A 27,374-nucleotide genomic window follows, 5' to 3' on the forward strand; every position below is an offset into this window, starting at 1 on the left:
GGGACAGCCAAGGAGGCATCTGCAGGCAACAAAGGTAGGTGTGTGCTTGTGTGTGTGTTTCCTATGCAGATCCTAAGCCCAGTGTCACATGCAAGTAGGAGGAGTAAGAAGGGTTCCTGGCAAATCCGGGTTATGGATTGCATTTAAAAAGGCCCCGTGGGAGTGCAATGGGCCCCTGTCTTGCTGCTTAGCAATAATGGTATGGGTTTAGGTTCTGCTGTGTGTACTGGTGGTTGACTGCCCCCCAGCCCAGAGTGTGCATGGAAAATTGTCTGGCAGCCTCCCTGACAGCAAGCAGTGATAGTGCCCATGAAGGGGACCTTGTTGGGCCCGCCCCTTTCACGGTTATCGCTTCTCGGCCTTTTGGCTAAGATCAAGTGTAGTATCTGTTCTTATCAGTTTAATATCGGATACGTCCCCTATCTGGGGACCATATATTAAATGGATTTTTGAGAACGGGGGCCGATTTCGAAGCTTGCTTCCGTCGCCCTATGCATTGACCCGATATGGCAGTATCTTCGGGTACAGTGCACCACCCCCTTACAGGGTTAAAAAGAAAGATTCCTACTTTCATTGCTACCTGCTTGCTGGCTAGCCAGCTAGCCAGCCCTGTGGGCCTTGCTGCTGCTGCAGCCAAAAAACAAAAGGTGGTGCTGCTGCTGCTTCTGCTGCTTCTGCTTCTGCTTGTGTCTGGCCCCTGTTGGAGCGTCCAGGCACAGGACTTCTGCTGCTGCTGACTAAATGGCCTCCTTAATTGGATCATTTGAGTAGCCAGCACACCTGTGCAGGTAGGGCATGACATGATAGGCAGCTGCCTTGATAGCGGGTGGGTGCTGAATGTTCCTAATTGACAAAATAAGATTAATGCTTATGAAGAAATATAAAATCTCATCCCTTCCCCAATATCGCGCCACACCCCTACCCCTTAATTCCCTGGTTGAACGTGATGGACATATGTCTTTTTTCGACCGTACTAACTATGTAACTATGTAACATAACATGGGGGGGGGGGGGGGGTCTCCTGGCTGTTCACACAGGTGTGTCATTGCTGTACATTGACCATGCATTGCTTCTGTGGTATTGCAAAGGCAAAGACAAATGCTTCCAGCCATCCATTGCACTAATGGATTGGTCATCAGCTGGCTGTCTATGTCCCGCATCAATATAGACCAAAGTACAGAGGGTTAGGCTATGCTATTGTGCACCTACCTGATGCATCAGAAGGTGCGAGGCCCTTGCTAAATTCTGTGCACAGACTTTGAGATCTATGCTTTAGACTGTATCTAAACCTGCTCCAACATGGACTGACATTCTGGCCTACTTTCAGCCGATGCGACTTGTCTGTCGCTGAACAGTCGCTTTTTATGTATTCAGCACCTATGTATAATGTTGTAAAAATGCTCTAGAAGCTAAAGTCGCAGAAATGTCACACATATTTGGCCTGCAACTTTCTGTGCGACAAATTCAGACAGGAAAAATCAGTATAAATCCTTAGAAAATTATCCCCCAGTGTCTCCATCTGCTGGCGGTATTGAATAAGCATTGCTGCACTGATGGGGTATGCATTAGACGAAAAAAAAGAAGAAAAAGAAGAATAATACGCCCAGAAAAGAGGCGAAAAGGAGAAAAACGTAAAAAAACGTGAAAAAAAAGTAAGAGAAAGAGAAGGGAAAAAAAGGTGGAAATGGGTTTAAAAGTGATTTCGGCGGAGAAATATATATATATATATATATATATATATATATATATATATATATATATGCGCACACACACACATAGATATAAACGTATTCTCCGTTGAGATATTGCAGCCGCTGCTGTGTCCAGGCCCAGGAGCCTTAGCACTGTGCTGTGATGTCACTCAATACCACTGACATCACTAGGTGTAAACAACATCTCTCCTTTGCTGTGTATGTGACTATGGAGCTGTTTGGTGATGTCGTCTATTACGGCCTTCATAGAAGCAACAGGAGATTGTTGCATCCATCTTGAACCCTCAGAACTACAGTGCTATGATGTCACTCACTTCCACAGGCCTTGCAGAGTGTAAACAACAACAACCCAGCTTTGTTGTGTATGTAACCATAGGGATTTGTGATGTCACCTAGAACCTTCACAGCAGCGACAGCTTTATGAGGAGCATCAGCACTGCTCTGCCTGAGCAGAACCATCACCGCCATAGGTTGTCAAATAACCCGGATTTAACCCACACAGGTAAGTCCAATGGGGTGCAGGCATGTCCTCTATGCTTACAGCTTCCCGTGGGTGTTGGTTTGATACCGTTTGGGGACAGCCAAGGAGGCATCTGCAGGCAACAAAGGTAGGTGTGTGCTTGTGTGTGTGTTTCCTATGCAGATCCTAAGCCCAGTGTCACATGCAAGTAGGAGGAGTAAGAAGGGTTCCTGGCAAATCCGGGTTATGGATTGCATTTAAAAAGGCCCCGTGGGAGTGCAATGGGCCCCTGTCTTGCTGCTTAGCAATAATGGTATGGGTTTAGGTTCTGCTGTGTGTACTGGTGGTTGACTGCCCCCCAGCCCAGAGTGTGCATGGAAAATTGTCTGGCAGCCTCCCTGACAGCAAGCAGTGATAGTGCCCATGAAGGGGACCTTGTTGGGCCCGCCCCTTTCACGGTTATCGCTTCTCGGCCTTTTGGCTAAGATCAAGTGTAGTATCTGTTCTTATCAGTTTAATATCGGATACGTCCCCTATCTGGGGACCATATATTAAATGGATTTTTGAGAACGGGGGCCGATTTCGAAGCTTGCTTCCGTCGCCCTATGCATTGACCCGATATGGCAGTATCTTCGGGTACAGTGCACCACCCCCTTACAGGGTTAAAAAGAAAGATTCCTACTTTCATTGCTACCTGCTTGCTGGCTAGCCAGCTAGCCAGCCCTGTGGGCCTTGCTGCTGCTGCAGCCAAAAAACAAAAGGTGGTGCTGCTGCTGCTTCTGCTGCTTCTGCTTCTGCTTGTGTCTGGCCCCTGTTGGAGCGTCCAGGCACAGGACTTCTGCTGCTGCTGACTAAATGGCCTCCTTAATTGGATCATTTGAGTAGCCAGCACACCTGTGCAGGTAGGGCATGACATGATAGGCAGCTGCCTTGATAGCGGGTGGGTGCTGAATGTTCCTAATTGACAAAATAAGATTAATGCTTATGAAGAAATATAAAATCTCATCCCTTCCCCAATATCGCGCCACACCCCTACCCCTTAATTCCCTGGTTGAACGTGATGGACATATGTCTTTTTTCGACCGTACTAACTATGTAACTATGTAACATAACATGGGGGGGGGGGGGGGGGTCTCCTGGCTGTTCACACAGGTGTGTCATTGCTGTACATTGACCATGCATTGCTTCTGTGGTATTGCAAAGGCAAAGACAAATGCTTCCAGCCATCCATTGCACTAATGGATTGGTCATCAGCTGGCTGTCTATGTCCCGCATCAATATAGACCAAAGTACAGAGGGTTAGGCTATGCTATTGTGCACCTACCTGATGCATCAGAAGGTGCGAGGCCCTTGCTAAATTCTGTGCACAGACTTTGAGATCTATGCTTTAGACTGTATCTAAACCTGCTCCAACATGGACTGACATTCTGGCCTACTTTCAGCCGATGCGACTTGTCTGTCGCTGAACAGTCGCTTTTTATGTATTCAGCACCTATGTATAATGTTGTAAAAATGCTCTAGAAGCTAAAGTCGCAGAAATGTCACACATATTTGGCCTGCAACTTTCTGTGCGACAAATTCAGACAGGAAAAATCAGTATAAATCCTTAGAAAATTATCCCCCAGTGTCTCCATCTGCTGGCGGTATTGAATAAGCATTGCTGCACTGATGGGGTATGCATTAGACGAAAAAAAAGAAGAAAAAGAAGAATAATACGCCCAGAAAAGAGGCGAAAAGGAGAAAAACGTAAAAAAACGTGAAAAAAAAGTAAGAGAAAGAGAAGGGAAAAAAAGGTGGAAATGGGTTTAAAAGTGATTTCGGCGGAGAAATATATATATATATATATATATATATATATATATATATATATATATGCGCACACACACACATAGATATAAACGTATTCTCCGTTGAGATATTGCAGCCGCTGCTGTGTCCAGGCCCAGGAGCCTTAGCACTGTGCTGTGATGTCACTCAATACCACTGACATCACTAGGTGTAAACAACATCTCTCCTTTGCTGTGTATGTGACTATGGAGCTGTTTGGTGATGTCGTCTATTACGGCCTTCATAGAAGCAACAGGAGATTGTTGCATCCATCTTGAACCCTCAGAACTACAGTGCTATGATGTCACTCACTTCCACAGGCCTTGCAGAGTGTAAACAACAACAACCCAGCTTTGTTGTGTATGTAACCATAGGGATTTGTGATGTCACCTAGAACCTTCACAGCAGCGACAGCTTTATGAGGAGCATCAGCACTGCTCTGCCTGAGCAGAACCATCACCGCCATAGGTTGTCAAATAACCCGGATTTAACCCACACAGGTAAGTCCAATGGGGTGCAGGCATGTCCTCTATGCTTACAGCTTCCCGTGGGTGTTGGTTTGATACCGTTTGGGGACAGCCAAGGAGGCATCTGCAGGCAACAAAGGTAGGTGTGTGCTTGTGTGTGTGTTTCCTATGCAGATCCTAAGCCCAGTGTCACATGCAAGTAGGAGGAGTAAGAAGGGTTCCTGGCAAATCCGGGTTATGGATTGCATTTAAAAAGGCCCCGTGGGAGTGCAATGGGCCCCTGTCTTGCTGCTTAGCAATAATGGTATGGGTTTAGGTTCTGCTGTGTGTACTGGTGGTTGACTGCCCCCCAGCCCAGAGTGTGCATGGAAAATTGTCTGGCAGCCTCCCTGACAGCAAGCAGTGATAGTGCCCATGAAGGGGACCTTGTTGGGCCCGCCCCTTTCACGGTTATCGCTTCTCGGCCTTTTGGCTAAGATCAAGTGTAGTATCTGCATTTGGTCTGGTCGGAAGGTGTCTGTGGTACCCCGCTTCTCGGCCTTGGGGGATTGTCTCTCCTTACGGAGGGACTTCACCCCCTTGCTGCTATTGGGGAGCGGGCTTAGTCCACGGACAACGGGTTGCGATCCCCCTGTCTCTGGGACCTTGTGTCTCAGAAGGCATTTTCGGTACGTTGAGCGTTACCTGTAGCTTCGGAAGCACCTAGGGTACCCCCGACCTCTGCCTTGGGTAAGGGTTCCGCTTTTATAGCGGGATTCCGAGCCCCTGCTGCTATTGGGGAAGGGGCTTAGTCCCTGGGTGTGGAAGATGCCGTTCTCCTGGGCTTTCCCCTCTGGGGAAATGTCGATGCGAAATACCATCCGCATAGAGGTGTCGGAGAGCCATCGTCAGTTGAAGAACCTCCGCTTCATTGCGGAGGTGATTCTTCTTGACTACTTCCGCCTCAATAGGGAGGACATCCTGTGTCTAAATGACCAGGAAAGCCGTGGCCTGTATACCGTCACCTTCACGGCCACGGCGTGTTGCGATAACATCTATGCAACCTTGTCTGGTGCGGACCAGAGGGACGATCGACTCGACGGTCTTTCGTTCCAGTTCCTCTATGGTGAGGAACATATACCGTTGGTGGTGGCTATGCACAGCCCTCATGTGACCACGGAGGATATAGCCACTTTTCTTCGGCGATACTGCGAAGAGGTGCGATTCGCAAACAAAATCTTGAACTCCGTGCGGTTCTGGAACGGCAAGAGGAAGTTCTGGGTCAAGCTCCGTAAGGATCCCGGTGGTATTGGGGGTCTTTGCCATCCGCCCCCAAATTTTGCCATCGGGAGAGTTCGGGGCTTCCTGTTCTATCCTCAAATGCCTATGTATTGCCGAAATTGCTTGAGGTTTGGCCACACCCAGGAGACCTGCGGCGCGGAGCGTGTGATTCGCTGCAATAGGTGTGGCCAAGAAGGTCACATAGCCTCAAGATGTAGCCATACGATAAGGTGCAACCTCTGCGGAGAGGAAAATCACGATTTTAATTCCTGTCCCCATAAAGCAAAAACTACGATGGGTGGGTCAAGGCTGGGCCCACCCAAAGAGGGGACAGGACAAAAGACGTCCTTTTTTTAAGATGCCCAAACCCCAGATGGCAGGTACTGATGGGTCCAGGCCCAAGACCTCTGGTGCTCCATCGGGGGGCCCACCGGTGGTAGTGCTAGGGGGAGGCCATGGGGATTCCACGAAGCCCGGGCGGGTGATCGAGTTTACTGCCCGGGAAATTGAAAGACGTCGATCGACTTCCTACCTGGCTCAAGAGCCCGCCGAAACTTCTGAAGGGGGCTCACCTGTGGCGGGTGGCAGCCGACGGGCCTCGGTGGGGGCAAAAGTGGACCCAAAATTGCAGCATAAGCCAGGTACTGGCTTGGCCCAGGGTCGCCCTGCTCCGGACGAAGAGGCCCCGGTGAAAGCCCGCCGGAAGGGGAGCCAGGTGGCCAGGTCTGTGCCCGGTCCTGTTACTCCGCCTATACAGGACAGGGCCAAGAAGACAAGTGGCGCCAAACCAGGGTTTGCTGCCCCGCCAGCAGTGGACCCGGTGGGTAAAACTGGCCATCGTCGATCGATGGGGAAGTTGGAGCAACAGTCCTCAGCAACGCTTGCTGGGGAACAAGCGATGAAAACTTCCCAAGGTAGCGGCAAAGGTTCCGGAAAAGAGGCCTCACAGGCCCCTGTGCAGCAGTTCCAGTCGTCAAATGATGAAAGAAGACGCAGATCCATCAGCCGGGGGCCAGAGATTACATCGAGTGAGAGCAACACAGAGGATATGGACAGCAGTGTGACATTTAAAAGACAAAGAGAAGAAGAAGAGGAAGACATTCAAAGGAAAGCGGCGTGCCGTAGTTCGGACGAGAGCGAGCTCAGGGTCGGGGCATCATCGATCTCAAGCTCCGACCCTCAGAACATCAAGGAGCTGATGACCCCGCAGGCGGGGGATGACGGTACGCAGCTTATTATTGACTTTGATTCTCCAAGCACGGACTCTCCATAAACTATGCCTATCCCTGTAAAAATTGCCTCACTCAATGTGAGGTCCTTAAAGAGCCCTGATCGCAGGGCTGCTTTATTTTCTTATCTAGAGACATGTGACTTTGACCTTTGCCTGCTACAAGAATGTGGAATCCCTAGTAAAATGGACTATAAAGACTTAAAAGAAGACTGGAAGCTGGGCCCATCCATATGGTCCGGTGCAAATGACTGTCGTTCTGTGGGTGTTGGGCTGCTCTGCCGAGGCCAGTCCTTTTCTATTCATACAGTAACTGAGATTGTGCCTGGCAGAGCTCTTTTAATTCATCTATATTTTAATGGACTTTTAATTCGTGTTTTAAATGTGTATGCCCCTCCTGATAAACAGGAGCGGGCAGAACTATTTGAAATTTTACCACTGTTTTGTGTTGGGTCTTCCCCCCTGCTGGTGGGAGGTGATTTTAACTGCATACGTGATGGGGAACACCGGCAGGGTGGGGATATTAATCGTAAAGACCGCACTTCTTACCTGCTTAAAAATTTTATTGATGATTTTAATTTGAAAGATTGCTGGAAGGATCTCTTGCCGGAGGACCCAGGCGCCACATGGTCCAATGGAAGAGTGAGCTCCAGAATCGATTTTATTTTTTCCTCTAGAGCTTTTAAACCCCTGAAATGCACGCTCGAGCAGAATATCTTCTCTGATCATAAGCTCCTCTTGGTGGGCCTGGAGCTAGAGGGGGAGCAAAAAGCAAAAAGGGGCCTCTGGAGATTAAACACCACACTCCTAGAGGACCCTGAGATAAAAGAGGAGTTTGTGCGGACCTACCAATGCTGGCAATCACAAAGAAAACCCCACGAGCCTATGCTGCACTGGTGGGAGGGCACCAAATCTAAAATCAGATTTTTTTTTATCAAAGCAGGTAAGAAGAAGGCAAAAATGGAAAAACAGTGGTTTTATGTTCTTAACATGCGTTTAAATGTACTTTTTAAATTGAAAGAAGCTGGTATGGATGTAGAAAATGATATTTTAAACCTTAAAACTGAAATAAAACATGCCATAGAAAAGAAAGGGAAACAAATCATTTTTAACTCACATGTGCAGCACCTGGAGGAGGGCGAGAAATGTTCCCGTTTCTTTTTTAAAAAAGTGATGAATAGGAGGGATATCATCCAAAACCTTGAGGGTGAATCCACTCCAAAAGGCATGTTAGATGCAGTTTTTAACTTCTACCAGCTTCTTTTTAATAAGAAAGATCTTAATCCATCCTTTTTAGAACATGTTCTTAATTCCCTTGATTTTAAGCTAGATGTTTTAGACCAGGAGGTTTTATCCCGTGATCTTAACTTAGATGAACTTTTATTTGTTTTTAAAAGTTTTTCTAGTGGGAAGGCCCCTGGGGAAGATGGTTTACCCATCGAATTTTATTTAGCTTTTTGGGATATTTTAAAGGATGATATGGTTTTATTGTATAAAGAAACTTTTATTGTTAATGAACTTCCCCCTTCCTGGAGGAGGGGGATTGTATCATTACTTTTTAAAAAGGGTGAAAAGGATATGCTAAAAAATTGGCGCCCCATCACACTTTTAAATGTTGATTATAAAGTTTTAGCCAAGTTATTAGCTGTCCGTTTTAAACCTTTTATTCATAAATTAATTCACCCAAATCAGGTTTGTGGGGTACCTGGAAGGTCTATAGCTGAATCCCTAAATATTTTAAGAGATGTTTTATGGTATTTTAAGGATAGAAATCAAACTGTAGCAATTTTATCCTTAGACTTTGAAAAAGCCTTTGATAGGGTCTCCCATGAATACCTGTTTTTAGTTCTTAAAAAGATGGCAGTGCCTGAAACGATTTTAAGCCGAATCATGCTTTTATACCGATCCTGTTTTAGTCAAGTCTCTGTTAATGGCTTTTTAACCAGCGGTGTTCCTCTTTTATCAGGTGTCAAACAGGGCTGCCCCCTGTCCCCACTCCTTTTTATTTGCGCAATCGAACCACTGATGGCCCTCCTCAGAAAAGACCGGGTAGTAAGAGGCGTACCGATACCTGGTGGAGGAGGGACCCATCTAAAGGTGTTGGGGTACATGGATGATGTCACCATACTGTGCCCGGACTCTCCATCCATGAGGGGGGCATTGAGGAACACCAGCTATTTCTGCGAGGTCTCTGGTTTTAAGCTAAACACAGATAAATGTGACTGTTTTTATATTGGCTCCTGGGATTCATCCATCACCCCAGGAGTCACAATGCAACAGGATCAAATTAAAGTTTTAGGTATTGTTTTTAACCAGGTCAATGATGGGAGCCCTAACTGGGATTCAGCTATAGCTAAGATGGAGAAGAAGATTTTAATGTGGAATCTTAGAAACCTTACCATGGAGGGGAAGATTTTAATAATAAAGATGGTTTTACTCCCTATTATGCTATACATTGCCATGGTATTTCCTCCATCTATTTTATACATTAAAAAAGTAACTAGAATTGTTTTTACTTTTTTATGGGGTTCAAAAATGGAGAAATTAAAGCGTGATTTTATGTACAAAAGTAAAGATAATGGCGGGAAAGATGTTCCTAACCTTTTTACTTTCTTTTACATAAAGTATTTCTGTTTCTGTTTTAAAATTATTAAATCCGATGGCATTTTTAGCTGCTTTTTAAGGTACGCTGCGGGCATGGTTTTTAAAAGATGGTTGCGCATCCCTCTGAACGCTCCGGTGCTTCTGTGTCCCCCAAAACATTATGTGGTGTTGGAAAAGACAGTCAGGCTCCTAGGTCTCCAAGATTTGGAGCCTGACATACTGGGGGACCAGAGAAAGGTATCAAAGGTCCTCAGGCGGAGTGAGGTTACCCTGGCAGTGTCCAATTTCACACAGGCAAGATCCAAAAAGGTATGGCGGAACGTGTACGGGAAGTTTCTGGCGAATGTACACAGGGATCTTGCCTGGGCAATCGTCCACCAGTGCCTCCCTACTCGTGAGTTTCAGCACAGGCGAGGACTGGTGGCGAGAGCCAAGTGCCCGAGAGATGGCTGCGGAGTGGACGAAACGGTGCTGCACATATTTTGGAACTGCCCTTTTGCACGGGAGCTTTGGAGGAAGGTAGGCCCACTTTTGAAGTGGGCCTGCGGCCTAAAAGATTTTAATCACGAATGTGTCTTTTACGGTCTTTTTAACTGCCCCAATTTTAAACAGCAGATGATCTGCTGGATGATTATTAATTGTTTTAAAAATGCCATCTGGAAAGTTAGGAACATCTTACTTTTTAAACATGATTTTATTGATGTTAAAAACTGTATAAAGCTGGCCCTGAGTGAGATGTACATCTATTACCTAAGAGACAAGAAACAGTTGGGGGCCAGCGAGGCAGCATCCATGTGGTGTCTGCCTCTATGGAACGAAATAACAGTATAATCAGTTTTTATGACATTTGTATAATGTTTTATCCTGCCATTTTTATTTTTTCTCCTTTTATTACTGGTTTTATTATTTGTATTTTAAAACTTTTGTGAACCTTTTATTATTTTGCATTTTAAATTTTGTATGGTTTCTTATTTATTCAATAAAATTTTGTTGAAACCTTATCTGTTCTTATCAGTTTAATATCTGATACGTCCCCTATCTGGGGACCATATATTAAATGGATTTTTGAGAACGGGGGCCGATTTCGAAGCTTGCTTCCGTCGCCCTATGCATTGACCCGATATGGCAGTATCTTCGGGTACAGTGCACCACCCCCTTACAGGGTTAAAAAGAAAGATTCCTACTTTCATTGCTACCTGCTTGCTGGCTAGCCAGCTAGCCAGCCCTGTGGGCCTTGCTGCTGCTGCAGCCAAAAAACAAAAGGTGGTGCTGCTGCTGCTTCTGCTGCTTCTGCTTGTGTCTGGCCCCTGTTGGAGCGTCCAGGCACAGGACTTCTGCTGCTGCTGACTAAATGGCCTCCTTAATTGGATCATTTGAGTAGCCAGCACACCTGTGCAGGTAGGGCATGACATGATAGGCAGCTGCCTTGATAGCGGGTGGGTGCTGAATGTTCCTAATTGACAAAATAAGATTAATGCTTATGAAGAAATATAAAATCTCATCCCTTCCCCAATATCGCGCCACACCCCTACCCCTTAATTCCCTGGTTGAACGTGATGGACATATGTCTTTTTTCGACCGTACTAACTATGTAACTATGTAACATAACATGGGGGGGGGGGGGGGGGGTCTCCTGGCTGTTCACACAGGTGTGTCATTGCTGTACATTGACCATGCATTGCTTCTGTGGTATTGCAAAGGCAAAGACAAATGCTTCCAGCCATCCATTGCACTAATGGATTGGTCATCAGCTGGCTGTCTATGTCCCGCATCAATATAGACCAAAGTACAGAGGGTTAGGCTATGCTATTGTGCACCTACCTGATGCATCAGAAGGTGCGAGGCCCTTGCTAAATTCTGTGCACAGACTTTGAGATCTATGCTTTAGACTGTATCTAAACCTGCTCCAACATGGACTGACATTCTGGCCTACTTTCAGCCGATGCGACTTGTCTGTCGCTGAACAGTCGCTTTTTATGTATTCAGCACCTATGTATAATGTTGTAAAAATGCTCTAGAAGCTAAAGTCGCAGAAATGTCACACATATTTGGCCTGCAACTTTCTGTGCGACAAATTCAGACAGGAAAAATCAGTATAAATCCTTAGAAAATTATCCCCCAGTGTCTCCATCTGCTGGCGGTATTGAATAAGCATTGCTGCACTGATGGGGTATGCATTAGAGACGAAAAAAAAGAAGAAAAAGAAGAATAATACGCCCAGAAAAGAGGCGAAAAGGAGAAAAACGTAAAAAAACGTGAAAAAAAAGTAAGAGGAAGAGAAGGGAAAAAAAGGTGGAAATGGGTTTAAAAGTGATTTCGGCGGAGAAATATATATATATATATATATATATATATATATATATATATATATATATACGCGCACACACACACATAGATATAAACGTATTCTCCGTTGAGATATTGCAGCCGCTGCTGTGTCCAGGCCCAGGAGCCTTAGCACTGTGCTGTGATGTCACTCAATACCACTGACATCACTAGGTGTAAACAACATCTCTCCTTTGCTGTGTATGTGACTATGGAGCTGTTTGGTGATGTCGTCTATTACGGCCTTCATAGAAGCAACAGGAGATTGTTGCATCCATCTTGAACCCTCAGAACTGCAGTGCTATGATGTCACTCACTTCCACAGGCCTTGCAGAGTGTAAACAACAACAACCCAGCTTTGTTGTGTATGTAACCATAGGGATTTGTGATGTCACCTAGAACCTTCACAGCAGCGACAGCTTTATGAGGAGCATCAGCACTGCTCTGCCTGAGCAGAACCATCACCGCCATAGGTTGTCAAATAACCCGGATTTAACCCACACAGGTAAGTCCAATGGGGTGCAGGCATGTCCTCTATGCTTACAGCTTCCCGTGGGTGTTGGTTTGATACCGTTTGGGGACAGCCAAGGAGGCATCTGCAGGCAACAAAGGTAGGTGTGTGCTTGTGTGTGTGTTTCCTATGCAGATCCTAAGCCCAGTGTCACATGCAAGTAGGAGGAGTAAGAAGGGTTCCTGGCAAATCCGGGTTATGGATTGCATTTAAAAAGGCCCCGTGGGAGTGCAATGGGCCCCTGTCTTGCTGCTTAGCAATAATGGTATGGGTTTAGGTTCTGCTGTGTGTACTGGTGGTTGACTGCCCCCCAGCCCAGAGTGTGCATGGAAAATTGTCTGGCAGCCTCCCTGACAGCAAGCAGTGATAGTGCCCATGAAGGGGACCTTGTTGGGCCCGCCCCTTTCACGGTTATCGCTTCTCGGCCTTTTGGCTAAGATCAAGTGTAGTATCTGTTCTTATCAGTTTAATATCTGATACGTCCCCTATCTGGGGACCATATATTAAATGGATTTTTGAGAACGGGGGCCGATTTCGAAGCTTGCTTCCGTCGCCCTATGCATTGACCCGATATGGCAGTATCTTCGGGTACAGTGCACCACCCCCTTACAGGGTTAAAAAGAAAGATTCCTACTTTCATTGCTACCTGCTTGCTGGCTAGCCAGCTAGCCAGCCCTGTGGGCCTTGCTGCTGCTGCAGCCAAAAAACAAAAGGTGGTGCTGCTGCTGCTTCTGCTGCTTCTGCTTCTGCTTGTGTCTGGCCCCTGTTGGAGCGTCCAGGCACAGGACTTCTGCTGCTGCTGACTAAATGGCCTCCTTAATTGGATCATTTGAGTAGCCAGCACACCTGTGCAGGTAGGGCATGACATGATAGGCAGCTGCCTTGATAGCGGGTGGGTGCTGAATGTTCCTAATTGACAAAATAAGATTAATGCTTATGAAGAAATATAAAATCTCATCCCTTCCCCAATATCGCGCCACACCCCTACCCCTTAATTCCCTGGTTGAACGTGATGGACATATGTCTTTTTTCGACCGTACTAACTATGTAACTATGTAACATAACATGGGGGGGGGGGGGGTGTCTCCTGGCTGTTCACACAGGTGTGTCATTGCTGTACATTGACCATGCATTGCTTCTGTGGTATTGCAAAGGCAAAGACAAATGCTTCCAGCCATCCATTGCACTAATGGATTGGTCATCAGCTGGCTGTCTATGTCCCGCATCAATATAGACCAAAGTACAGAGGGTTAGGCTATGCTATTGTGCACCTACCTGATGCATCAGAAGGTGCGAGGCCCTTGCTAAATTCTGTGCACAGACTTTGAGATCTATGCTTTAGACTGTATCTAAACCTGCTCCAACATGGACTGACATTCTGGCCTACTTTCAGCCGATGCGACTTGTCTGTCGCTGAACAGTCGCTTTTTATGTATTCAGCACCTATGTATAATGTTGTAAAAATGCTCTAGAAGCTAAAGTCGCAGAAATGTCACACATATTTGGCCTGCAACTTTCTGTGCGACAAATTCAGACAGGAAAAATCTGTATAAATCCTTAGAAAATTATCCCCCAGTGTCTCCATCTGCTGGCGGTATTGAATAAGCATTGCTGCACTGATGGGGTATGCATTAGACGAAAAAAAAGAAGAAAAAGAAGAATAATACGCCCAGAAAAGAGGCGAAAAGGAGAAAAACGTAAAAAAACGTGAAAAAAAAGTAAGAGGAAGAGAAGGGAAAAAAAGGTGGAAATGGGTTTAAAAGTGATTTCGGCGGAGAATATATATATATATATATATATATATATATATATATATATATATATATGCGCACACACACACATAGATATAAACGTATTCTCCGTTGAGATATTGCAGCCGCTGCTGTGTCCAGGCCCAGGAGCCTTAGCACTGTGCTGTGATGTCACTCAATACCACTGACATCACTAGGTGTAAACAACATCTCTCCTTTGCTGTGTATGTGACTATGGAGCTGTTTGGTGATGTCGTCTATTACGGCCTTCATAGAAGCAACAGGAGATTGTTGCATCCATCTTGAACCCTCAGAACTACAGTGCTATGATGTCACTCACTTCCACAGGCCTTGCAGAGTGTAAACAACAACAACCCAGCTTTGTTGTGTATGTAACCAAAGGGATTTGTGATGTCACCTAGAACCTTCACAGCAGCGACAGCTTTATGAGGAGCATCAGCACTGCTCTGCCTGAGCAGAACCATCACCGCCATAGGTTGTCAAATAACCCGGATTTAACCCACACAGGTAAGTCCAATGGGGTGCAGGCATGTCCTCTATGCTTACAGCTTCCCGTGGGTGTTGGTTTGATACCGTTTGGGGACAGCCAAGGAGGCATCTGCAGGCAACAAAGGTAGGTGTGTGCTTGTGTGTGTGTTTCCTATGCAGATCCTAAGCCCAGTGTCACATGCAAGTAGGAGGAGTAAGAAGGGTTCCTGGCAAATCCGGGTTATGGATTGCATTTAAAAAGGCCCCGTGGGAGTGCAATGGGCCCCTGTCTTGCTGCTTAGCAATAATGGTATGGGTTTAGGTTCTGCTGTGTGTACTGGTGGTTGACTGCCCCCCAGCCCAGAGTGTGCATGGAAAATTGTCTGGCAGCCTCCCTGACAGCAAGCAGTGATAGTGCCCATGAAGGGGACCTTGTTGGGCCCGCCCCTTTAACGGTTATCGCTTCTCGGCCTTTTGGCTAAGATCAAGTGTCTTGCCCTAAGGTATTCGGGTACGCCTCTCCTCGGCCTTGTGGGATCGCCCAGGTTTATTGCCTGGGCTTCACCCACCTGCTGCTATTGGGGAGAGGGCTTAGTCCCAGGATAACGGGAAGGTGATCATCGGAGGACGGGTCTGCCGGAGAGGATGGCTAATGCGCCGAACGCTCCTAATACAGTACGGCTGTTTATCGAGGAGGAAAAGAGGAGTGCCTACGGGATTTTGCATGTCCAGCAGAAGGTCGTGGAGGGAGTGCTGAGGATGCCGCATGCTTCCATCTTCTGTGTCCAGGTCTTTCCCAGCCAAGGATTCTTTGACGTGACCTTCTACAACCTGGATGATCTCCGTACCTGTCTCTACCGGAGTAAGGAGAATGCTTCTCACCCTGACCTACAAGGGATCCGATTCATTTCCTGCGAGGCTCGGCCTAAGAAAGTTCCAGTGGTAGTGCATATGTACAACCCTTTTGTGCGGGATGAGGAGATCCAGACCTTTCTAAGAAGGTATTGTGTGTCTGTTTCTGGTGCGGAGAGGAAAAATAACATCCTGGGGACTTTCACAGGCATGAGACGTTTTTGGGTGGAGTTTAGGCCTGCCCCCGAGGGTGGTGCTGAAGGTTTTTGTCACCCCCCGCAGAACTTTGCGATAGGGAACAACAGGGGGTTTCTGCACTACCCGGGGATGCCAAGTTTTTGCCGGGACTGTTTTTGCTTTGGTCATACCAGAGAGAACTGTACAACCGGGCAGGTTTGCAGGAACTGCCACAAGCCTGATCACCGCACTGCAGACTGTCCCGAGAAACGCAAGTGTCATTTCTGTGGTTCTTCGGATCACCTGGCTAGGAGTTGCCCCACTTACCAGTCCGGGGCACCCCGATCATATGCAATGGCTCTTCGAGGTGGGACAGTTCCTGAGGACTCCAATGCTGCCAGGGCAGGCGATGCAGAGGTTAGCGTGCTGACCAGTGAAGCAGAGTCTGCCCCTGTTTTTCCTTCCATTTCTAGGTCTGTTCCGGATGCTTTGGTGGCAGAGGGGGAGAAGGCGGAGTCTGTTTCAGGGGCATCTGTTTCGGAGGCCTCTGATCCCCCAGAGGAGATGACTGTGGACAAAGAATCCTTGAAGAGAAAGATGCCGGTGGAAGAATCGGAGGATGACTGTCCGACTCCTCAGAGTCAAAGGATTGAGGACTTTCCTAGCCCGGGAAGGGAGGAGGCAGGTGGAGGGTCGTCATGTCAGATTGATTCTGACTCCTCTTTATCCTCCCTGGGCACAGGTTATTTGGAGGAATGTTCAGTCAAAAATTTGACAAAGACTCTTAAGTTTAAGGAAGGGGAGGCAAAAAATAAGGGTAGAGGTCGGGGAAAGGCTAGGCCTCCTTTTGATAATGCTTGATTTTGTATTTCCTTTTTTTCCTTCAAATGTTTGAATGAGTTTAACAATTGGTTCTCTAAATGTCCGCAGTATTAGATCTTTAGAAAGGAGATCCGCCATTTTTGATTTACTTTCTAGATATTCTTTTGATGTTCTAGGTCTCCAGGAGTGCTGCTTGGATGGGGAGCCAAATATCTCCTGGCCTTATGGGCAATCGGTATGGTCTGGTTCAATGGAACGTAATTCGGGGGTGGGGATTTTGTTCAAAAGTAATGAGTTTGTTGTTAAAAAAGTTGTCCATATTGTTCCGGGTAGGGTATTATTAGTGCATTTTATTTTCAGGGGTTTCACATATAAAGTAATTAATGTTTATGCTCCAACTGGGAGGAAGGAAAGAGGGGAGGTGTTTGAGAAATTATATTTCTTTTTGAGTGGGAGGGATGATGTGTTCCTTATAGGGGATTTCAATTGTATAATAACAGAGGGGGATAGGAGTAGTACTACGGTGGGTGGTGGGTCTGGTTTAGACAGTACTAGTAAGCAGCTTAAAGAGATTGTAAATTTATTCGGGTTAAAGGATTCCTTTGTTGCCCATAATGATGGTACTATCGGTTATACATATTTTTCTAACAATACAAGTTCGCGTATTGATTTCATTTTTGTCTCAAAACTAATGTCTGTTTCTAATTTCAGACGGAGGAGGTTACCGTTCACGGATCATGCCTGGATTGAGTGTGTGGTAAAAGGTGGTGGTCTAAGTGAGTATGGAAAGGGTGTTTGGAAGTTGAATGTGTCTTTATTGGATAATGAATGTGTATTACAAGAATATAGGGAGCGTTTTGATGGATGGGTGTTGAGGAAGGATGCATTTTATAGTGTGGTTGAGTGGTGGGAGTGGGTGAAGTTAGAGACTAAAAGGTTTTTTATTAAAAAAGGGTGTGAGAAAGGGAGGAAAGATAGAGAAGAGTATGAGAGATGGCAAAGAAGGTTAGAGTATTTGTATGAATTGAGGCGTTTGGGGATGAGTGTTGAGAAGGAGATTGAGGAAGCTCGTGGAAGTGTGAATGAGTGTCTGGAGAGGAATGGAAGGAAGATTATTGCACAGGCTAGGGTTGAAGTGAAAGAGAAGGATGAGAAATGTAGCAAATTTTTCTTTAAAAAGGCATTCAGTAAAAAAACTGAGATGATGAGTGTTTTTAAGAATGATGGGGTAGAGGTCTTTGGTAAGGATGAGGTGTTAGAGGAAGTGTGGAAGTTTTATTCTGATTTATTCACGGAGAAGGAGCGGGACGTGACTCTAGAGAAGGAATGTTTGGGATATGTGGATAAGCGTTTGGATGAAATTGATGGGTTCTTTATGGAAGAGGATGTGAGGAAGAGTGAGGTGGAGGATGCTGTGAATGGGATGAAGAAAGGAAAGGTGGCAGGGAGTGATGGTTTGCCTGTGGAATTTTATCTTGTGTTTTGGGATATGTTAGGGGATTATGTATGGGAGGTGTGTAAGGAAGTACTTAGGAGAGGGAAGTTATCTAAAAGTATGAGTGAGAGTGTGACTGTGTTATTGTTTAAAAAAGGGGATAAGAGGGATCTTAAAAATTGGAGGCCTATAGCGCTCTTGAATTGTGATTACAAAATTATTGCTAAAGTTATTGCGAATAGGTTAAAGGATGTGATTGATTGTATGGTAGGTGAGGAGCAAATGTGTGCAGTGCCTGATCGTAGGATTTCTGAATGTCTGTTAGGTCTGAGGGATGTATTGTGGGACTGTAAAACTAGGAAGCAAGGTGTGGCTGTTGTTACGGTGGATTTTGAAAAAGCTTATGATAGGGTGGTGCATGATTTATTGTTTAGGGTTTTGAGGAGGATGAATGTGCCGGACAGAATGGTGAAGTGGATTGAATGTTTGTATAGGGACATTTATAGTAAGATTCAGGTCAATGGTTTTCTGAGTAGGGAGGTGAGTATAAAATCTGGAGTGCGGCAGGGGTGTCCCCTGTCGCCAATTCTTTTTATTTGTATGATTGAGCCTTTGTTGGGGATGATTAGGAGAGATAAGGTGATGCGGGGTATAGAAATACCTGGTAGTCATGGGAAGGATATGCGAGTGATTGGTTACATGGATGATGTTACTGTTGTATGTAAGTCAATGGCAGGGGTAAGGCGTGCTAAGTTATTGATTGAGTGTTTCTGTTTAATGAGTGGGTTTAAGCTTAATGTTGGGAAGAGTGGTTGTAAATTTTTTGAGGGGTGGGGAGAGAGTGGGTTGTGCGAGTGGCCTGTGAGAGAGGGGGGTGTGGAAGTGCTTGGGGTGGTGTTTGATAATGATTTGTATGGGAAAGAAAGTTGGGAGAGGGTTTTGGGGAGGGTGGGGAATAAAATAAACTTCTGGTCTTTAAGGACTTTATCGATTGAGGGAAGGATTCTGGTTATTAAAGCTGTTATAATTCCTATTTTGCTTTATGTTAATTATGTGTTTCCTCCACCGGATAGGTGTCTGGCAAGAATTATCAGGCAGATCTTTGTTTTCTTATGGAATTCAAGGATGGAGAAATTGAGTCGTGGGAAGGTGGTGAAAAGCAGAATGCATGGTGGGAAAGGAATGATGAATGTGGAAGTGTTCCTGGCTGTGAAGTATGTCAGTTTTTGTCTCGCTGTAAGTAAGAAGGAATGTGTGTTTGGGTGCATGGTAAGGTATTTGGCTGGTAATGTGTTGTTGAAATATAAGCTAATGGAAAGGGACTTAAGGGTACCTGTAAGTTTTGAGGTTTCTTGGTTCTATCAGAGAATAGGGCGGTGTGTCAGGAAAAATAATCTGGAATGTGTGACTGAATGGAATGATAGTAAGAAGGTGATGAAAGTGTTGGAGCAGAGAGAAACAGTGGAATGTGTGGGAGGTCTGTCTGAGAAGGATTGTAAGGTAGTGTGGAAAAATGTCAGTCACAAGGAACTGACAAATAAACAAAAGGACTTGTCTTGGATGTTAGCTCATGGGTGTCTGCCAACAAGGGAATTTCAGAGGAGAAGGAGATTGGTAGACAGTGAAGTGTGTCCCAGGGATGGTTGCGGTGGATGTGAGAATTATGTACATGTGTTTTGGGAGTGTGGTTATGCGAAGTCTGTGTGGAGAAAAATGTCTGGTCTAATTAAAAATCTTACTGGAATTGAAATCTTATCCTTTAATATGATGATGTTTGGTTTGTGTGCAGTGGAGAGAGAGAAGGCAAGAGTGTTATGGTTCATAGTAAATTGTGTAAAAGAGGTTCTGTGGGATGTAAGGAATATTAGGATTTTCAATCAAACTGAAGTAAGTGTGAAGGAGTGTCTGGGCATGATCCGTGGTAAAATTTACCTTTACGTATTATGTGATAGGAAAAACTATGGTTCTGATGATGCAGAGGGGATCTGGAAACACAAAAAATGGAAGTACTGGTTATGATTGTATTCTTATTTGTCTTTCTTTTTCTTTTCTTACAGATTATATCCTGATATGAAGGGACAGTTGGAGGGACAGAATCCGCTGCAATTTATTTTTTCTGAGGGAAAGTCATGAAGGGAAAGCTTTTTGTTATATGTACATGTAAAGACATGCTTCCTGTATATATTGTATATGTCAAATATGTGTTTTTCATGTGTTTTCAGATGAATATGTAATTTTTTGAATGATTTACTTGGTTATGTATTGTATATTTCCTTTTCAATAAAAAAAAAAAAAAATCTGTTCTTATCAGTTTAATATCTGATACGTCCCCTATCTGGGGACCATATATTAAATGGATTTTTGAGAACGGGGGCCGATTTCGAAGCTTGCTTCCGTCGCCCTATGCATTGACCCGATATGGCAGTATCTTCGGGTACAGTGCACCACCCCCTTACAGGGTTAAAAAGAAAGATTCCTACTTTCATTGCTACCTGCTTGCTGGCTAGCCAGCTAGCCAGCCCTGTGGGCCTTGCTGCTGCTGCAGCCAAAAAACAAAAGGTGGTGCTGCTGCTGCTTCTGCTGCTTCTGCTTCTGCTTGTGTCTGGCCCCTGTTGGAGCGTCCAGGCACAGGACTTCTGCTGCTGCTGACTAAATGGCCTCCTTAATTGGATCATTTGAGTAGCCAGCACACCTGTGCAGGTAGGGCATGACATGATAGGCAGCTGCCTTGATAGCGGGTGGGTGCTGAATGTTCCTAATTGACAAAATAAGATTAATGCTTATGAAGAAATATAAAATCTCATCCCTTCCCCAATATCGCGCCACACCCCTACCCCTTAATTCCCTGGTTGAACGTGATGGACATATGTCTTTTTTCGACCGTACTAACTATGTAACTATGTAACATAACATGGGGGGGGGGGGGTCTCCTGGCTGTTCACACAGGTGTGTCATTGCTGTACATTGACCATGCATTGCTTCTGTGGTATTGCAAAGGCAAAGACAAATGCTTCCAGCCATCCATTGCACTAATGGATTGGTCATCAGCTGGCTGTCTATGTCCCGCATCAATATAGACCAAAGTACAGAGGGTTAGGCTATGCTATTGTGCACCTACCTGATGCATCAGAAGGTGCGAGGCCCTTGCTAAATTCTGTGCACAGACTTTGAGATCTATGCTTTAGACTGTATCTAAACCTGCTCCAACATGGACTGACATTCTGGCCTACTTTCAGCCGATGCGACTTGTCTGTCGCTGAACAGTCGCTTTTTATGTATTCAGCACCTATGTATAATGTTGTAAAAATGCTCTAGAAGCTAAAGTCGCAGAAATGTCACACATATTTGGCCTGCAACTTTCTGTGCGACAAATTCAGACAGGAAAAATCAGTATAAATCCTTAGAAAATTATCCCCCAGTGTCTCCATCTGCTGGCGGTATTGAATAAGCATTGCTGCACTGATGGGGTATGCATTAGACGAAAAAAAAGAAGAAAAAGGAAGAATAATACGCCCAGAAAAGAGGCGAAAAGGAGAAAAACGTAAAAAAACGTGAAAAAAAAGTAAGAGGAAGAGAAGGGAAAAAAAGGTGGAAATGGGTTTAAAAGTGATTTCGGCGGAGAAATATATATATATATATATATATATATATATATATATATATATATGCGCACACACACACATAGATATAAACGTATTCTCCGTTGAGATATTGCAGCCGCTGCTGTGTCCAGGCCCAGGAGCCTTAGCACTGTGCTGTGATGTCACTCAATACCACTGACATCACTAGGTGTAAACAACATCTCTCCTTTGCTGTGTATGTGACTATGGAGCTGTTTGGTGATGTCGTCTATTACGGCCTTCATAGAAGCAACAGGAGATTGTTGCATCCATCTTGAACCCTCAGAACTACAGTGCTATGATGTCACTCACTTCCACAGGCCTTGCAGAGTGTAAACAACAACAACCCAGCTTTGTTGTGTATGTAACCATAGGGATTTGTGATGTCACCTAGAACCTTCACAGCAGCGACAGCTTTATGAGGAGCATCAGCACTGCTCTGCCTGAGCAGAACCATCACCGCCATAGGTTGTCAAATAACCCGGATTTAACCCACACAGGTAAGTCCAATGGGGTGCAGGCATGTCCTCTATGCTTACAGCTTCCCGTGGGTGTTGGTTTGATACCGTTTGGGGACAGCCAAGGAGGCATCTGCAGGCAACAAAGGTAGGTGTGTGCTTGTGTGTGTGTTTCCTATGCAGATCCTAAGCCCAGTGTCACATGCAAGTAGGAGGAGTAAGAAGGGTTCCTGGCAAATCCGGGTTATGGATTGCATTTAAAAAGGCCCCGTGGGAGTGCAATGGGCCCCTGTCTTGCTGCTTAGCAATAATGGTATGGGTTTAGGTTCTGCTGTGTGTACTGGTGGTTGACTGCCCCCCAGCCCAGAGTGTGCATGGAAAATTGTCTGGCAGCCTCCCTGACAGCAAGCAGTGATAGTGCCCATGAAGGGGACCTTGTTGGGCCCGCCCCTTTCACGGTTATCGCTTCTCGGCCTTTTGGCTAAGATCAAGTGTAGTATCTGTTCTTATCAGTTTAATATCTGATACGTCCCCTATCTGGGGACCATATATTAAATGGATTTTTGAGAACGGGGGCCGATTTCGAAGCTTGCTTCCGTCGCCCTATGCATTGACCCGATATGGCAGTATCTTCGGGTACAGTGCACCACCCCCTTACAGGGTTAAAAAGAAAGATTCCTACTTTCATTGCTACCTGCTTGCTGGCTAGCCAGCTAGCCAGCCCTGTGGGCCTTGCTGCTGCTGCAGCCAAAAAACAAAAGGTGGTGCTGCTGCTGCTTCTGCTGCTTCTGCTTCTGCTTGTGTCTGGCCCCTGTTGGAGCGTCCAGGCACAGGACTTCTGCTGCTGCTGACTAAATGGCCTCCTTAATTGGATCATTTGAGTAGCCAGCACACCTGTGCAGGTAGGGCATGACATGATAGGCAGCTGCCTTGATAGCGGGTGGGTGCTGAATGTTCCTAATTGACAAAATAAGATTAATGCTTATGAAGAAATATAAAATCTCATCCCTTCCCCAATATCGCGCCACACCCCTACCCCTTAATTCCCTGGTTGAACGTGATGGACATATGTCTTTTTTCGACCGTACTAACTATGTAACTATGTAACATAACATGGGGGGGGGGGGGGTGTCTCCTGGCTGTTCACACAGGTGTGTCATTGCTGTACATTGACCATGCATTGCTTCTGTGGTATTGCAAAGGCAAAGACAAATGCTTCCAGCCATCCATTGCACTAATGGATTGGTCATCAGCTGGCTGTCTATGTCCCGCATCAATATAGACCAAAGTACAGAGGGTTAGGCTATGCTATTGTGCACCTACCTGATGCATCAGAAGGTGCGAGGCCCTTGCTAAATTCTGTGCACAGACTTTGAGATCTATGCTTTAGACTGTATCTAAACCTGCTCCAACATGGACTGACATTCTGGCCTACTTTCAGCCGATGCGACTTGTCTGTCGCTGAACAGTCGCTTTTTATGTATTCAGCACCTATGTATAATGTTGTAAAAATGCTCTAGAAGCTAAAGTCGCAGAAATGTCACACATATTTGGCCTGCAACTTTCTGTGCGACAAATTCAGACAGGAAAAATCTGTATAAATCCTTAGAAAATTATCCCCCAGTGTCTCCATCTGCTGGCGGTATTGAATAAGCATTGCTGCACTGATGGGGTATGCATTAGACGAAAAAAAAGAAGAAAAAGAAGAATAATACGCCCAGAAAAGAGGCGAAAAGGAGAAAAACGTAAAAAAACGTGAAAAAAAAGTAAGAGGAAGAGAAGGGAAAAAAAGGTGGAAATGGGTTTAAAAGTGATTTCGGCGGAGAAATATATATATATATATATATATATATATATATATATATGCGCACACACACACATAGATATAAACGTATTCTCCGTTGAGATATTGCAGCCGCTGCTGTGTCCAGGCCCAGGAGCCTTAGCACTGTGCTGTGATGTCACTCAATACCACTGACATCACTAGGTGTAAACAACATCTCTCCTTTGCTGTGTATGTGACTATGGAGCTGTTTGGTGATGTCGTCTATTACGGCCTTCATAGAAGCAACAGGAGATTGTTGCATCCATCTTGAACCCTCAGAACTACAGTGCTATGATGTCACTCACTTCCACAGGCCTTGCAGAGTGTAAACAACAACAACCCAGCTTTGTTGTGTATGTAACCAAAGGGATTTGTGATGTCACCTAGAACCTTCACAGCAGCGACAGCTTTATGAGGAGCATCAGCACTGCTCTGCCTGAGCAGAACCATCACCGCCATAGGTTGTCAAATAACCCGGATTTAACCCACACAGGTAAGTCCAATGGGGTGCAGGCATGTCCTCTATGCTTACAGCTTCCCGTGGGTGTTGGTTTGATACCGTTTGGGGACAGCCAAGGAGGCATCTGCAGGCAACAAAGGTAGGTGTGTGCTTGTGTGTGTGTTTCCTATGCAGATCCTAAGCCCAGTGTCACATGCAAGTAGGAGGAGTAAGAAGGGTTCCTGGCAAATCCGGGTTATGGATTGCATTTAAAAAGGCCCCGTGGGAGTGCAATGGGCCCCTGTCTTGCTGCTTAGCAATAATGGTATGGGTTTAGGTTCTGCTGTGTGTACTGGTGGTTGACTGCCCCCCAGCCCAGAGTGTGCATGGAAAATTGTCTGGCAGCCTCCCTGACAGCAAGCAGTGATAGTGCCCATGAAGGGGACCTTGTTGGGCCCGCCCCTTTAACGGTTATCGCTTCTCGGCCTTTTGGCTAAGATCAAGTGTAGTATCTGTTCTTATCAGTTTAATATCTGATACGTCCCCTATCTGGGGACCATATATTAAATGGATTTTTGAGAACGGGGGCCGATTTCAAAGCTTGCTTCCGTCGCCCTATGCATTGACCCGATATGGCAGTATCTTCGGGTACAGTGCACCACCCCCTTACAGGGTTAAAAAGAAAGATTCCTACTTTCATTGCTACCTGCTTGCTGGCTAGCCAGCTAGCCAGCCCTGTGGGCCTTGCTGCTGCTGCAGCCAAAAAACAAAAGGTGGTGCTGCTGCTGCTTCTGCTGCTTCTGCTTCTGCTTGTGTCTGGCCCCTGTTGGAGCGTCCAGGCACAGGACTTCTGCTGCTGCTGACTAAATGGCCTCCTTAATTGGATCATTTGAGTAGCCAGCACACCTGTGCAGGTAGGGCATGACATGATAGGCAGCTGCCTTGATAGCGGGTGGGTGCTGAATGTTCCTAATTGACAAAATAAGATTAATGCTTATGAAGAAATATAAAATCTCATCCCTTCCCCAATATCGCGCCACACCCCTACCCCTTAATTCCCTGGTTGAACGTGATGGACATATGTCTTTTTTCGACCGTACTAACTATGTAACTATGTAACATAACATGGGGGGGGGGGGTCTCCTGGCTGTTCACACAGGTGTGTCGTTGCTGTACATTGACCATGCATTGCTTCTGTGGTATTGCAAAGGCAAAGACAAATGCTTCCAGCCATCCATTGCACTAATGGATTGGTCATCAGCTGGCTGTCTATGTCCCGCATCAATATAGACCAAAGTACAGAGGGTTAGGCTATGCTATTGTGCACCTACCTGATGCATCAGAAGGTGCGAGGCCCTTGCTAAATTCTGTGCACAGACTTTGAGATCTATGCTTTAGACTGTATCTAAACCTGCTCCAACATGGACTGACATTCTGGCCTACTTTCAGCCGATGCGACTTGTCTGTCGCTGAACAGTCGCTTTTTATGTATTCAGCACCTATGTATAATGTTGTAAAAATGCTCTAGAAGCTAAAGTCGCAGAAATGTCACACATATTTGGCCTGCAACTTTCTGTGCGACAAATTCAGACAGGAAAAATCAGTATAAATCCTTAGAAAATTATCCCCCAGTGTCTCCATCTGCTGGCGGTATTGAATAAGCATTGCTGCACTGATGGGGTATGCATTAGACGAAAAAAAAGAAGAAAAAGAAGAATAATACGCCCAGAAAAGAGGCGAAAAGGAGAAAAACGTAAAAAAACGTGAAAAAAAAGTAAGAGGAAGAGAAGGGAAAAAAAGGTGGAAATGGGTTTAAAAGTGATTTCGGCGGAGAAATATATATATATATATATATATATATATATATGCGCACACACACACATAGATATAAACGTATTCTCCGTTGAGATATTGCAGCCGCTGCTGTGTCCAGGCCCAGGAGCCTTAGCACTGTGCTGTGATGTCACTCAATACCACTGACATCACTAGGTGTAAACAACATCTCTCCTTTGCTGTGTATGTGACTATGGAGCTGTTTGGTGATGTCGTCTATTACGGCCTTCATAGAAGCAACAGGAGATTGTTGCATCCATCTTGAACCCTCAGAACTACAGTGCTATGATGTCACTCACTTCCACAGGCCTTGCAGAGTGTAAACAACAACAACCCAGCTTTGTTGTGTATGTAACCATAGGGATTTGTGATGTCACCTAGAACCTTCACAGCAGCGACAGCTTTATGAGGAGCATCAGCACTTCTCTGCCTGAGCAGAACCATCACCGCCATAGGTTGTCAAATAACCCGGATTTAACCCACACAGGTAAGTCCAATGGGGTGCAGGCATGTCCTCTATGCTTACAGCTTCCCGTGGGTGTTGGTTTGATACCGTTTGGGGACAGCCAAGGAGGCATCTGCAGGCAACAAAGGTAGGTGTGTGCTTGTGTGTGTGTTTCCTATGCAGATCCTAAGCCCAGTGTCACATGCAAGTAGGAGGAGTAAGAAGGGTTCCTGGCAAATCCGGGTTATGGATTGCATTTAAAAAGGCCCCGTGGGAGTGCAATGGGCCCCTGTCTTGCTGCTTAGCAATAATGGTATGGGTTTAGGTTCTGCTGTGTGTACTGGTGGTTGACTGCCCCCCAGCCCAGAGTGTGCATGGAAAATTGTCTGGCAGCCTCCCTGACAGCAAGCAGTGATAGTGCCCATGAAGGGGACCTTGTTGGGCCCGCCCCTTTCACGGTTATCGCTTCTCGGCCTTTTGGCTAAGATCAAGTGTAGTATCTGTTCTTATCAGTTTTCATGCTGGTGGGGATGGGTGCTGCATGGAGGATGCAGGTGTACCAGGGCTTTCCGGGGCTGGTTCTGAGGAATCAGCTCGACGGCTGCCCCGATGTGACCTGTTCCCTCCGGGTCTCGCCATGAGGCTGAGAGGGTCTAGAGCCGAGGTACTTTTGTGCCTCGGGGAGTGGTGACCCCGAGGTGCCGAAACTCACTGGGAGAATAGGCTCACTGAGTTGAAGCACGGGCACCATAATCTCTTCACCTTGTGGCACTCACCTCTTGATTCCCGGCCTTCTGGCTAGGATCAGAGAAATTTTTATAGATCCGGCCGGAT

The 27,374-nt window shown here is 45.8% G+C and overlaps 6 non-coding genes and 3 pseudogenes across 6 annotated transcripts; all 9 read left to right on the forward strand.

The window, feature by feature from the left end:
- Positions 1–347: 347 nt before the first annotated feature.
- LOC130351807 (U2 spliceosomal RNA) lies at positions 348–538 on the forward strand. The gene has a single exon (XR_008888356.1). It is a non-coding gene; the product is annotated as a U2 spliceosomal RNA (small nuclear RNA).
- A 2,095-nt stretch (positions 539–2,633) lies between these two features.
- Positions 2,634–2,824, forward strand: LOC130351808 (U2 spliceosomal RNA). The gene has a single exon (XR_008888357.1). It is a non-coding gene; the product is annotated as a U2 spliceosomal RNA (small nuclear RNA).
- Positions 2,825–4,918: 2,094 nt separating this feature from the next.
- Positions 4,919–5,136, forward strand: LOC130351827 (U2 spliceosomal RNA; annotated as a pseudogene).
- Positions 5,137–10,526: 5,390 nt separating this feature from the next.
- Positions 10,527–10,712, forward strand: LOC130351810 (U2 spliceosomal RNA). Its single transcript, XR_008888358.1, has one exon. It is a non-coding gene; the product is annotated as a U2 spliceosomal RNA (small nuclear RNA).
- A 2,095-nt stretch (positions 10,713–12,807) lies between these two features.
- LOC130351796 (U2 spliceosomal RNA) lies at positions 12,808–12,998 on the forward strand. Its single transcript, XR_008888346.1, has one exon. It is a non-coding gene; the product is annotated as a U2 spliceosomal RNA (small nuclear RNA).
- A 7,191-nt stretch (positions 12,999–20,189) lies between these two features.
- LOC130351809 (U2 spliceosomal RNA) lies at positions 20,190–20,370 on the forward strand (annotated as a pseudogene).
- A 2,089-nt stretch (positions 20,371–22,459) lies between these two features.
- Positions 22,460–22,650, forward strand: LOC130351797 (U2 spliceosomal RNA). Its single transcript, XR_008888347.1, has one exon. It is a non-coding gene; the product is annotated as a U2 spliceosomal RNA (small nuclear RNA).
- A 2,085-nt stretch (positions 22,651–24,735) lies between these two features.
- LOC130351803 (U2 spliceosomal RNA) lies at positions 24,736–24,926 on the forward strand. Its single transcript, XR_008888352.1, has one exon. It is a non-coding gene; the product is annotated as a U2 spliceosomal RNA (small nuclear RNA).
- A 2,075-nt stretch (positions 24,927–27,001) lies between these two features.
- LOC130351822 (U2 spliceosomal RNA) lies at positions 27,002–27,161 on the forward strand (annotated as a pseudogene).
- Positions 27,162–27,374: the final 213 nt, after the last annotated feature.

Source organism: Hyla sarda, unplaced genomic scaffold (genome assembly GCF_029499605.1).
Source record: "Hyla sarda isolate aHylSar1 unplaced genomic scaffold, aHylSar1.hap1 scaffold_998, whole genome shotgun sequence".
Taxonomy (NCBI): Eukaryota; Metazoa; Chordata; class Amphibia; order Anura; family Hylidae; genus Hyla; species Hyla sarda.